We start from the raw sequence: 13,544 nt of genomic DNA on the forward strand, positions 1-13,544 counted from the left end.
TCATCAGTTTTTTCTGTTTAGGATTTTAAAATTATTATTAGTTCTTTTGCTAGTTGCTTTACGTCGCATTGACACAGATAGGTCTTATTGCGAAGGTGGGACACGAAAGTGCTAGGAGTGGGAAGGAAGCGGCCGTGGCCTTAATTAAGGTACAGCCCCAGCATTTGCCTGGTGTGAAAATGGGATACCACGGAAAATCATTTTCAGGGCTGCTGACAGTGGGGCTTGAACCCACTATTCCTCAGATACAAACTGACAGCTGCGCGCCCCTAACCGCACGGTCAACTCGCCCGGTTTTAGGAAAATGAAGCCAGTAAGAACGGCAGGGTTAGATCAAGGTATGCATATGACAAACAGATTAGGGCAGATGTAGGACGTCGTAGTTACGGAGAAATTAAAAGTTTAGCACAGGAAATGATGGCATGGAGAGCTGAATCAAACCAGCCTATGGACTCATGACCCGAATAACAACAGGTACCATTAAAATGCTGTCCTGATCAATAATAGAAAAGAGTCAGGCTGTGTAGCGCAGGTGGTGGAGTGCTTAGCCGTATGAGCTCAACTTTACCGGTTCGATCGCGGCCCAGTCCGGTGGTATTTGAAGGTGATAACATACGCCAGCCTCGTGTAGGCACATTTACTATGATTTAAAAGAAGTCCTGCGGATCATCACTCCTGCGCCTCAACGTCTCCGTAAACCATAAAAGTAGCTAGTGGGACGTACAAGCAATAATATAAAGAATAAACATTATGTCTGTTGGGTATTCAGCCCGAAGGATGGTTTTATCCTACATATTTCCACCGAAAGCTATCAACAGATAGCCTAGGTGTCACTGAAGTGGTGTACTAGGGAAACCAAGAGTGAAGCAGTTTCCCGTTGCTTTCCTCACCGAGCCATTAGTTGCTATTGCATATCAGCCTGCCAAGCCCACTGAAATGCATGCACCAACCGACCCGATGAGCGATATTTTCACGCCATTCATGAGAGGAACTGGCTGCATAAGGAAAGTTATTACTAGCATCGCTCATATCTCGGTCACTTTTATATTGTCAAAGCCAAGGATGAGACAGACAGGTCAATGAAAGCAACAAATTGCTCTAGCCTATACCAGAAGACATAGTGCAATGTAAACACTACATCTCGCCAGCAGGGGCTATGCCTGACGAATGTTAGTGGAGTTGAAAGGTGGAAGAAAGGCAAGAATAATAAATGTTAATCACACGTTACCTCGTAATCTGCAATCCTTTTGGCCGACAATGAGTAGCGGTTGCTTGGTAGGGCAATGTCCTTAGGTGCTCTTGAGCCATGGTTTTGTTTTGGTTTGGTTGACGAGATATTAATGAAGAAGTGTAAAGAATATTTCTAAGTGGAGGCATGACAGGTGAGTGACATTTTCAGTGAACTCCCACCAAGGCGGTCGTAGTTCAAATCCCAGAAAATGAATGAGGGAATTTTTAAAAGAAGTCACGTCTGTGTGGTTCGGATGCCACTTAAAATTTGGAGGTCATGTATCTATGAACACGATACCAACAGTCACATAAAACTACGAGTTTGCTTAAAATAGACCGGAAATTTTCAAACAATAATTTGCATCTAATTTTGTCACATGTTCAGTTCGCAGATTTTTTGAGTATTGATTCTTTTCACTGCCATTCTCAGTAATATTTTCATCTTTGAGTCAGAAGTCTATATTTTTACTTTCCTCCCTGCCAGAAAATAAACATGCCGGTCCAGATGGCCTCATTCCTGTCTTCCTCTTGAATACCCCTACGACTTTTGTCCATCCTATTACTGTTATATTTAACCGTTGTTCCTTAGCTGGATACTTTACTAACCACTGAAAAATCGCTAATATTACTCCGATTTTCAAAAGTGAAAAGAGGTCTGATGTCAGAAACTATCACCCGATTTCTACATTATATTAGCCACTCTGTCACTTAGCTGTGAAAAGTTCATTCACCGTGTCTCCTTTCAGCATTCCTTATTAGTATATCGTCCCAACAGCGCGGTTTTCTTCCTGGTAGCTCTTATCTAACTAATCTGGCTGTTCTTCTCCATCGTGCAACGCCTGCTCTTAATGCGAGTTCTCAGCTGGACGTGTGCTATAACGATATTGCAAAGGCTTTCGATACCGTAGAACATGCAATTCTTTTCTATAAACTTTCAGAACGTTTTAATATCCATGGTCATTTCCTAACTCTCCTACAGTGATCCATCAAAACAACTCAGCGTGTAATTCTTGATGGGTTCAGTTCGAATCCTGTTATTGTACATCTTGGCGTCCCACAGACCAGTGTCCTTGGGACCCTTCTTTTTGTCCTATTTATTAACGATCTCGTTAATACTACAGTAATGAATCCATGACCTTCGTGTCCCAAGAATTTTGAATCTTAAGGTTATCACAGGAGGCCCCATGTCAATCGTAATGAGGAGCTCGAATATATATTTATATCACAGAGGCGACACGAGGCAGGAAGATGGCTGCTTTCTTTCCCACGCTAATAGGTGTGACGTCATCCGCACGTGTCGAAGGTGGATGGATACAGAAGAAAGTTTTGGTTAAATAAGTATATTTAAATAAAGGAATTAGCAATGAACGTGGTATAATGAGTGTCCTGTAATTATTTGTAGGACAATTGGTCTTTAGCAAAACAGATTTGAGATTGCTAAGCTATTTCCGTGTATATGTCAGGAAGGACGCGCGTGTCTAGTTTACCCACGCTGAGTCGTCAGAATATAGTGCCTATCAAATGAGGTCAATTAACCAGTTAATTTGGTACGAGATGATTTTAAATGATCATGAACATTGTCACTAGCAAGTTAGCAAGTACTTGGTTACAGAAAAACTGTTTTAAATACATTTCCACAAAGTCGGAAAAAGTACGCAGATTTTCTTGGCGGCAAGAACAAATGCCTGAGAGGGGGGACATAATCTATAAATATAAGGGGACGCCCTTTTGAAATCACCCTGCATTGTATCATTGAAGCTTCCGAGAGAGAGTTATACTGTTCAGTCAATCGATTGTCGAGAAATAGACTAAGTCCAGCAAATACAGATTTTTGGCCGATGTGACCGGGGTCTTGACTCCAATCAGTTTCTTTTTATCACATAATTAATCTGATGTAAAGACGGTCAAGATACCGAAGTAGTATTTGTAAATGATACTATAGTGTGTTGTCAAGAAAAATATTTCGTGTGCGGGAAACAAATTCAATTATTCGAGTTCGACCTCCCAAGACACCGAGTGAAGGGCGTTTCTTTCTTTTAAGCTTTGTTTTTCAGGAAGGAAACATGAATAAAACCAAATGTGAAGCCAGAAATATTTAAATGGATAAATAAAATGTCAGAGGGTTGCTAGTGTGCGAAAAATGGAAGCTGACGTGCAATTCAGTTAGTTGGAATGCCATCTCACCGCCTATCATATCTTGTTTTATGATATCAATCTTAAATGTATTTGTAATGGGTATTTATGACGCAGTTTGGTCACCCATTTGTTTGCTAAATGTCAGAAATATTTTCTGCTTGGATAAATTGTATAAATTATTACGAGTGCCTTATAATGTGTTGTAAATAGTCAATAATGAGGGTTACAAAGTGATATCACGTCCAAATTAGATCGTCATTTCCGTGAGTTTATTGCCTGTATTTTGTGGTGTAAAGTTAAGATGTTTTTATCTGATGTAAAAAAATTTCTGTTTGAATTGATGGAGGTGGCGCAAGTTATCCGTGGTTACCAAGTTTCAATCTGGTGTAAGCGTTCTGTCGTGTTGAGTAATGCATATCGGTGAATATCTGTCACAAAGGGTAATGCTATTCTGTGTCCGTTTAAACTGTGTCTGATTGACAATAAATAACAATAAATTTGTCAGTCTTTTTTGTGAAAATGCAGTTTTTAAAAAATACGAGATCATGGTATGCAAAGTTGTCCATAATAATAATAATAATATTTTATTGCAGCCAATGGCCAAAATATATTTACATTAATACACAACATTAGTCATCTCTGCAGAAGGCTATCATCGATTCGCGCCGACAAGTACAGCTCATGGCATGATATCGTTCACAGCTCTTACCACAACGTTCACATACACAGTCCGTGTCTGGTTGATGGAATTTCTTTGTTTTACACAGCTTGTAATGAAATCCGTGTATTGCAAAGCGTGTAATCATGTGTCTGAGCTCATGTCCTCCTGCTTGCCAGTCTTTGTAAACCATTGCGTCCGTCGAGTAAAATTCGCTCCATATGTCTCTCTTCTTTGCTCGTAATTTTTCTATGAACTGTAGATATGTTGGTGTAGTTGGTAGTGGTAGGTGACAACGGACATCTTCTACATAGAAAGGTTCGCGAGTTATATACAAGCCTTGAAGGCGTATACTTCGAGACACAAAGTGCCTTTTTCAGAAACGTAGCTTTCACTTTTTCTAATTGCTCGAACTGCTTCATTTTTAGATGCGGCCATACAATTTCTAATCCGTAGGTGATCACTGGTGACACTTTGAGGTCAAATATTTTCAGGGCTGTTTTGATAGATAGCTTATTCAAGTTCTGTATGTCGTTGATGGCTCTGATTGCTGCATTTGTCCTGTCATTGATGTGGGTAGAGAAAACATTACCTCCAGTTTGTAGTGTGACCCCCAAATACTTGAAGTTCGATACATTCTTTAGAGGTCTCCCATGAATATGAAACTCTGATGCTTTCCCTCATTTCCTAAATGTCATTGTTACTGTCTTTTCCTCATTTAACTGAAGTTCATTCTCTTCTGTCCATTTCACCAGCGCGTCAAGTGTTTCTTGCAGTTTCTCGCTGGACCTCGAGGCAATGCTAGACTATAATGAGCGAAGTTAGCCAAGTTCAGGGTGTCCAAAATAGAGCGATGGTAGTAGTGATTGATTCATATTTTGAGGGGTGCCCAAAGCTTTATGAAAATGTCATGATGGGATATGACATGGTAATTGACTTACATTTTACGGTGACTTACTTATGCAGATTTTTTTGTTTTGTACTTAATTATTAGGGTTATCCAAGTATTAATAATTGCTAGTATTAGATTCAACTTAAAGTGTGGCGTCATGGAACAAGATATAATACTGGAAATTAATGTTGTAAATTTTCTTCCAGTTGCACAATTTTTTGTCAGTGAGATTTGTCGAGTTTGAGTTTGTCGTATGAATTGAGGTAGGATTTGTGTGATTTGAAGCCCGTAAATGATGCCGGGACTTCTGCGTGAGCCCGAGGAAGATATTTGTATAATGTTTGGGATGGGAAAGCGTGAGAGAATCCACGTAAGTGTTAATTTGAGACGTGTATAATTATTGGATGATATCTTAAAAGTAAATCTATGTGCATATCTGTTTGGGTCAGGAATATCGTATTTATAATGTTATTTGCGAAGTCGAATATTTCATTCTTGTGAGACCAGTTAAGCGTGAATATGTAGGACAGGTGTTTTGTTTCAAAGAGCTGACAAGGAGGGTCGCTTGTTTCCGATGCCGCCAGCTGATCGAGGGTTTATAGCTCGAAGATAGCGTTATTTGTGCTGCGTGTTACGTGTTGAAATGATAATGTATTCTTTAGAATGCGGATCGAAAAATGTGAGAACTAGTTGAAATTTTCATCCGGAAGTAACGTGTAGGTTATTAGAGAATAGTAACTTGCTTAATCGAGATCTGAATGTATATTTGAAACCACGAAGCTATAATAGACTATAATGAGCGAAGCCAAGTTCAGGGTGTCCAAAATAGAGTGATGGTAGTAGTGATTGATTTATTTTTGAGGGGTGACCAAAGCTTTATGAAAATGTCATGATGGGATATGACATAGTAATTGACTTACATTTTACGGCGAGTTACTTATACAGATTTTGTTTTGTTTTGTACTTAATTATTAGGGTTATACAAGTATTAATAATTGCTACTATTAGATTATTTTTTGCTAGTTGCTTTACGTCGCATCGACACAGATAGGTCTTATGGCGACGATGGGGCAGGGAGGGAGTAGGAGTGGGAAGGAAGCGGCCGTGGCCTTAACTTAGGTACAGCCCTAGCATTTTCCTGTGTGAAAATGGGAAATCACGGAAAACCACCTTCAGGGCTGCCAACAGTGGGATTCGAACCTACTATCTCCAGAATACTGGATACTGGCCGCACTTAAGCGACTGCAGCTATCGAGCTCGGTACTATTAGATTAAACTTACAGTGTGGCGTCATGAAACAAGATATAATACTGGAAATAAATGATGTAAATTTTCTTCCAGCTGCACGATAACAAAAGACGATAAACAGGATAGAGGAAATTAAAATTAATTACGTCATAATTTGAGTAGGGACTTGTGAAAGAAGCCATTCGTCCGAGGAGATGGAATTTGTTGTTAATTAAGATTCATAAAATCATTTCAATGTATTAAATTATTAAACTCAGTGAAAACAATATTTGTGAAATAACTTAAAACCAAGTGAATAACTTGAAGGTGAATTCTGGAAATCTTAGTTTATTTTCTGGGAAAGTTCAAATATTAATGTAACGCTTAAGGGGACATGTCCGAAGGAAATGGATTTTACTGCCACAAAGTATTGTGAGCGTTGTTGTTGTTGTTGTTGTTGTTGTTGATGTTGTTGCATTTGACTTTGAGTGATTGAGCATTAAATGTGCTGGGATTATTAAAGTGGAAACTTTGATCATCAACCGATGTATCTTAATTGTCTTTAGCCTTCAGCTTAGAAACTTGGATGGTCATGGGGTCATCAACCTCAGTGACTTAGATTAAGGCCATATGCCACTTTAGCATCATTTTCCTTGTGGTCATCATCCACAATGACTTTAAAGTAAATTAGTAGTTTAGATGTCAGTCCATGACGTATTCGCAGGTCACATCGATTCAATTAAGGGTCCATACCGTACAACCACTGTGTGGCACACACTGATTGGACTGTCTTAATTATACCCTGAGGCCAGAGTTCGTGTTACGATGGTTGGACCATCACGAATCATTATGATGGTACATGCAGTCTCACAAGGAAGCCAAATTTGAGGATTTCCAGACTTTCTTTTCTTCATTCATAAGTTGTGACAATGGTTTCTAGTAAGGATGCCAATCAGGCAGTTAAGTCAAAGGCTCAAACCAGTATTTTGCTCCTCTGTGTTGTAATTATTGTAATGTTGATTGGACACGATGTGTCTAAATTATATATCGATTTCTAAAATATTCCTCGTTATTTCTTTAATAAACACAAAATATTTTTTTAAAAACCTTTCAATTGAGTAGCTAGAGTAGGCATATGAAACCCCACCTTACCTCAGCAAGTGACGAAGAGCCCGTAAGGACCCAAGGGACAGAACTCGTTCTAATTACTGAAAGGTAAGGAAGGGAGGTATCCTTTATGGACCACCAAGTGTTCAGTAAATACCCCTTTTTTGTGGAATTCTAATATTTGCAGATGATTGTAAAATATTCAAACAAATCGATTCTTTAACAGACGTAAACTCCTTACATAATGGGTTTAATTCTCTCTCTGAATGGTGCTCTACATGGTGTCTTAAGCCTAATCCCAACAAGCGTACCTCTATTCGATCGCGCTTCGTAAATTCCCTATACCTGTTAAATACTCCCTCCTCGGTAAACCGTTCCTGACTGTAACTGAGCGAAACGAATTAGGAGTGTCGTTTGAGAGTAAACTGTTATTTTAGTCCCCCATATACACAAGATTACCTCACGAGCAACGTCACCCCTCGGTTTGCTATATAGCTTTTCTGACATCGTCGATATCCACGCCCTCAGAGTCTACTATGTAGGTCTATCTTGCATCCTAACGATTATTCAATTCGCGTTTCTCGTTTGGTCTGCGTCTTCACCCGCTAATCTTAACCATACTGACCGCGTGTGGTCATTCTTCTGTACCGCTGATAGAGCCAGAATATCTGTTTGTCGAAACTTGAGCAGCAATTGGATACTGGATAAATTAAAACTTCGCCCCTTATTTACTCGCAGGAAAATAGCCGACCCTAAATTTCTGTACACCACTGTTAACGGTTTGTTTCGTTCTCCTGGACCTGAATCCTTCTTTCCGCTACATGTTCCAACTCGCTTTGAAACCCGGATAAATCGACCCCTTCATATTCCCAACTTTCTTTTCATTATTTATCCGCATTGCAACGCTCCATAACTCTTTATTTTCGGACTGGAACTTGGACGTTTCTCTTCGTATGCCTACTTTAATCAAATCTTCCTTAACCGAACCTGGCTGCTTTCCTTAATATTCCTTTTTTTCCCTTCTCACCCCTATCCTTTCTACTGCAATAACATAATATGTTTCTTATTGTACTGTTCCATTGCTTGTGTACCTGTATTTCTCTTACTGAAAGTTCCTTTCTTCGTTTTACTTCCAATCTTTAATTTTACTCGTTCTTTTCAATTGCCATTACTTTTATTGTTAAGTGTTTTTTCCCTACAATTACCATGTAAATTTTTAATTTTCTTCCGCTACTTTTGTTATTAGTTGTTTTTCATTTTTTTTTTTTTGCTAGGGGCTTTACGTCGCACCGACACAGATAGGTCTTATGGCGACGATGGGATAGGAAAGGCCTAGGAGTTGGAAGGAAGCGGCCGTGGCCTTAATTAAGGTACAGCCCCAGCATTTGCCTGGTGTGAAGATGGGAAACCACGGAAAACCATCTTCAGGGCTGCCGACAGTGGGATTCGAACCTACTATCTCCCGGATGCAAGCTCACAGCCGCGCGCCTCTACGCGCACGGCCAACTCGCCCGGTAGTTGTTTTTCATCATTGATCTTTCCTTTATTTTATAAAGTTTGCATTGTGCTACCAAATACTTTAATATGATAATACCGGACAGCTTGCTGTTTTCAGTGAGAAAGTCGATAGTGCTGCTACCTACATGGTTTGGTGTGACCAACTCTTCAATAACATATTGTCATCTGTATGATTCTTGGCGCACTGCCGTGTTGTTCATAATGTATCAGTGTTTGTCACTAAATAATCTTACATTGCAGTTATATTCCAAGAAAAGTGTTATGCGCTGAACAAATTACCCACAAGCTAATGGGCATGAGAACTGATAAGGACAGCAAGTATTAAAAAAGTTATGACCTCGCATCTGTGTTGAGGTAACATTCTATGACCCTTATATTAAGAAAATCAATCAAATACTCTACTGAAATGTTAGTGGGACGTAAAAACAATAATATTAACATATATGGAACTCTAGTATACTCAAACTTGAGGGTCCACATTGTTAAACAGTAGCCTACCATAAATTTCACAAACGAAAACTTGTGGGCCTGTAGCGTAATGGTTATCGCGGTAGTCTTGAAATTGAAAATTGAAGGCCATGAGTTTCGAATCCAGTCATTTTTTTACTGTAAGAAAATAATAATAATAATAATAATAATAATAATAATAATAATAATTTTCTTTACGTCCCACTAAGTACTTTTACGGTTTTCGGAGACACCGAGTTGCCGGAATATAGTCCCCCAGGAAGTCTTTTTACATGCCTGTAAATCTACCTACACGAGGCTGACGTATTTGAGCACCTTCATATACCACCGGACTGAGCCAGGATCGAACCTGCCAAATTTGGATCAGAAGGCCATCGCATCAACCATCTGAGCCACTCAGCCCGACGTAAGAAAATTCTTCTTCTTCTTTATCTGTTTACCCTCCAGGATCGGTTTTTCCCTCGCACTCAGCCATGGATCCCACCTCTACCGCCTCAAGGGCAGTGTCCTGGAGCTTCAGAATCTGGGTCGAGGGATATAACTGGGGAGGATGACCAGTACCTCGCCCAGGCGGCCTCACCTGCTATGCTGAACAGGGGCCTTGCGGGGGTATAGGGAGATTGGAAGGGATAGACAAGGAAGAGGGAAGGAAGCGGCCGTGGCCTTAAGTTAGGTACCATCCCGGCATTTGCCTGGAGAAAGATGGCCACTTCCAGGATGGCTGAGGTGGGAATCGAACCCACCTCTATTTAGTTGACCTCCCGAGGCTGAGAGGACCCCGTTCCAGCCCTAGTACCACTTTTCATTTTCGTGGCTGAGCCTGGAATCGAACCCGGGCCTCCGGGGTATTAGCTAATGACATGAACCACTACACCACAGAAGCGGGCAAGACAATTATTTCAGTGTATTACAGGCATAGGCTTGAGCACCAGTCCAACTAATTTAATACGTGTGTATGGTAATGCTTCATGCATAAATTTGTGAAAGAGACTTTAGGAAATTCTGAACACTTCTTCCTTGTCAAGAACATCCTAGTTTACTCACCGTAACCCCAATGTATTATACATATTATGTATTTCTGTCTTCAGAGGTAAAACAGAAAATTCAAAGTACAGCAAAAATGAGAGAGCAGCGTGAGCTGAGTTCTCCTGTAGCATTCGGGAAGATCGGCCGTATCGAAGAAGAAGAAGAAGAAGAAGAAGAAGAAAAAGAAAAAGAAGAAGAAGACAAAATAATGAATCAGAACTCCTGTTCCTTAATTACAGCTTCTCTTTCCCAAAATTATAATAAATCATGGATGTTGTTAAGTTATCTGCCCGCTCTGGCGCTTTGGTTGAATGGTTAGCGCTTCGTGCCCCCCGTTTTTATACCTTCATTCTTCGGAGTGTTGGATCTCTTCCATTTCCCTTCTGATTAGTGTTAATAAAGGATGGCTGGCCAGTTGTTCTTCCTCTTAAAAAATAATCACCACCACGGAAAGGTCAATGTACTGGCCTTCGGTTCAGAGGACCCTGGTACGATTCCCGACTGAGTCGGAGATTTTATTCGCGTCTGTTAATTCCTGTAGATCGGGGGCTACGGGTTTGTGTTCGTATTCATACGCATCTTCAAATATATACAACGCATCACACGACAAGCAACCACAGAAACACGAGGTAGTGAATATATATCCCTCCACATACGATTGGTGGTAGGAAAGGCATCCGGCCGCAAAACTAGGCTAAGTCCATACAACGTCCTTCGCCAGGCTATAAAAAACTGGAGAGAGTAGGTAGTTGTTAAATATTTCCCCCAGAGGATGGTTGGATCCTCAAACAAATGCTGCTTTTAATTTTCAAGACATAGCGAAAGGCACGGCTAACATAATGCTCGTTTGGAGGTTTATGAAAGAGGCATTTCGTATTTTAAAATGTCATTCTTAATTATTATGATTATTCAATTTATTATTTTAACAAAAATATTTCCAATGAGTGTAGTGCATTCCTCTCAACTGTAGCATAGACGAGTATGTAGTTCACACCAACACGCTAGATGTCACCACCATCGCTGTTCGCACTCGACTCAATGCTGTTGAGATAGAGCTGTCCGGTATTGGTGTATTAAAGTATTTGGTGCTACTCTATTGTAAATACCGTTTCACTGCGCAACTGTGTAATTTGGCATCTCGCTGTTTTGGTTTCCCAAATAAATAAGTAAATAAATAAAATAACTGCGTGGGAGACGATATAAAATAAATATGTCCAAATTCATTACGTGCAGAAGTAAAATAAGGTTCAGAACACAGTAGTAGTGAATTCGGTACTTTCCTATCTCCTATTACCTTTCTCTTCACAAAATATCAGAGAATAAAATATAACATAGTAATGAATTTTCCAACTAGAAATATGTTTCGCTGTTATTAAGTGCAACTTCCCTTTTTTTTAATTTCAGCGTGACTGACCGATATACAGGCAAATTTACTGCCCATGACCATACGGCCCATAGTCGATCAAAGTGCTATGCTGAACAGGGGCCTTGCAGGGGGATGGGAAGATTGGAAGGGATAGACATGGAAGAGGGAAGGAAGCGGCCGTGGTCTTAAGTTAGGTACCATCCCAGCATTTGACTGGAGGAGAAGTTGGAAACCACGGAAAACCACTTCCAGGATGGCTGAGGTGGGAATCGAACCCACCTCTACTCTGTTGACCTCTCGAGGCTGAGTAGACCCCGTTCCAGACCTCGTACCACTTTTCAAATATCGTGGCAGAGCCGGGAATCGAACCCGGGCCTCTGGAGGTGGCAGCTAATCATACCAACCACTACACCACAGAAGCGGACCAATAACAGTTTAAAAAAATGTAAATAAGTGTCCTCGTCCCGATGTGGTGCTACTCTTTCCAGACAGGAGTTCCCAATTGTGGTGAGCTGCATGTACAACCACATGCCAGCCTTCCTGCCAATTTTAAATTTCTGGCAGTACTCGGAATCGATCCTGAGCCTCCGAGGACGCCTGTTAATAACAACATACAAATAAGAAGACTGTAATGCATGGACCGTGTATTCAGAGCGGATAGACACAGGATAACCAGAATTGCATTAGATGCAAGACTTGATGGAAAAAGGAAGTTTGGAAAATTATGATTCCTACACCGAAATGATTGGGCGGTCATCATTCAGGAGGCAAAGGTCAAGATATGAGGATTGTTATTCTAAAGAAAGAAAAAGAGCACAAGAGATGTGCACCCAACAAACTGCATAATGCTGACCTTCGTAACGCTGGATGGTGAGTGTACACGCAGAGATTATTAGATAGGTACTGTTGTTTGAAAAATGTTAGTTACGGTTATTATTGCATTAGTTTCACAGGAACTGTGTGTATAAAACAAATGTACGTGAATTGAAATTTGCATGAATGTATTTTACAATATTTTTATTAATATTTTGAATGCAAATGTTTAGTTATACCGTATTTGCTTATTCCTCACAGTTATTTCGCAAATTATAACACTATAACGCGGAAAAACGCAGGCTTCCACAAAATATTCCCTACTCTATGCAACGGGTATTTCATGTAATGGTACGCGAATATAAAATGTATATAATTTTTAACGATATTCACTCGACTGAAGAAAATTCTACATAGTTTATGTGGTAATAAACAGCATATGTAAATGTACTCTCGGCAATCAGTTACATATTATGCGAATGCATCCGTCACTTAAAAGGAAACATTTGCATGGGAATTAACCGTACGCTGTTAGAGAGTTACTATAGTAGTCTCTGTGTATAAAGGAAAGAGTGATAGACATAAAACTGAAAATTACAGGCCCGTCAGTTTGAAATGCATTGCATGACATGATTGCGAAATTAATAACTGGTTCGATAGAAGGCAGTTCGGATTTAGGAAAGGTTATTCCACTGAAGCTCAAATTTTGGATTCGGGAGGTCAAATGGACTGTATCGCGATTGACCTACCTAAACCATTTGATAGGGTATATCATGGGAGACTACTGGCAAAAATGAGTGAAATTGGACTAGACGAAAGGGTGACTAGATGGATGGCTATATTTCTAGAAAATAGAACTCAGAGAATTAGAGTAGGCGAAGCTTTATCTGACCCTGTAATATTTAAGAGGGAAATTCCTCAAGGCAGTATCATTGGACTTCTATATCTTCTTATATATATGAATGTTAATGAGTAAAGAAGTGGAATCGGAGATAAGGATTTTTGCGGATGATGTTATTCTGTATAGAGTAATAAATAAAGTACAGGATTGTGAGAAACTGAAAAATGATCCAGATAATTTTGTGAGACGAACGGCAGGAATA

Source organism: Anabrus simplex, chromosome 1 (genome assembly GCF_040414725.1).
Source record: "Anabrus simplex isolate iqAnaSimp1 chromosome 1, ASM4041472v1, whole genome shotgun sequence".
Taxonomy (NCBI): domain Eukaryota; kingdom Metazoa; phylum Arthropoda; class Insecta; order Orthoptera; family Tettigoniidae; genus Anabrus; species Anabrus simplex.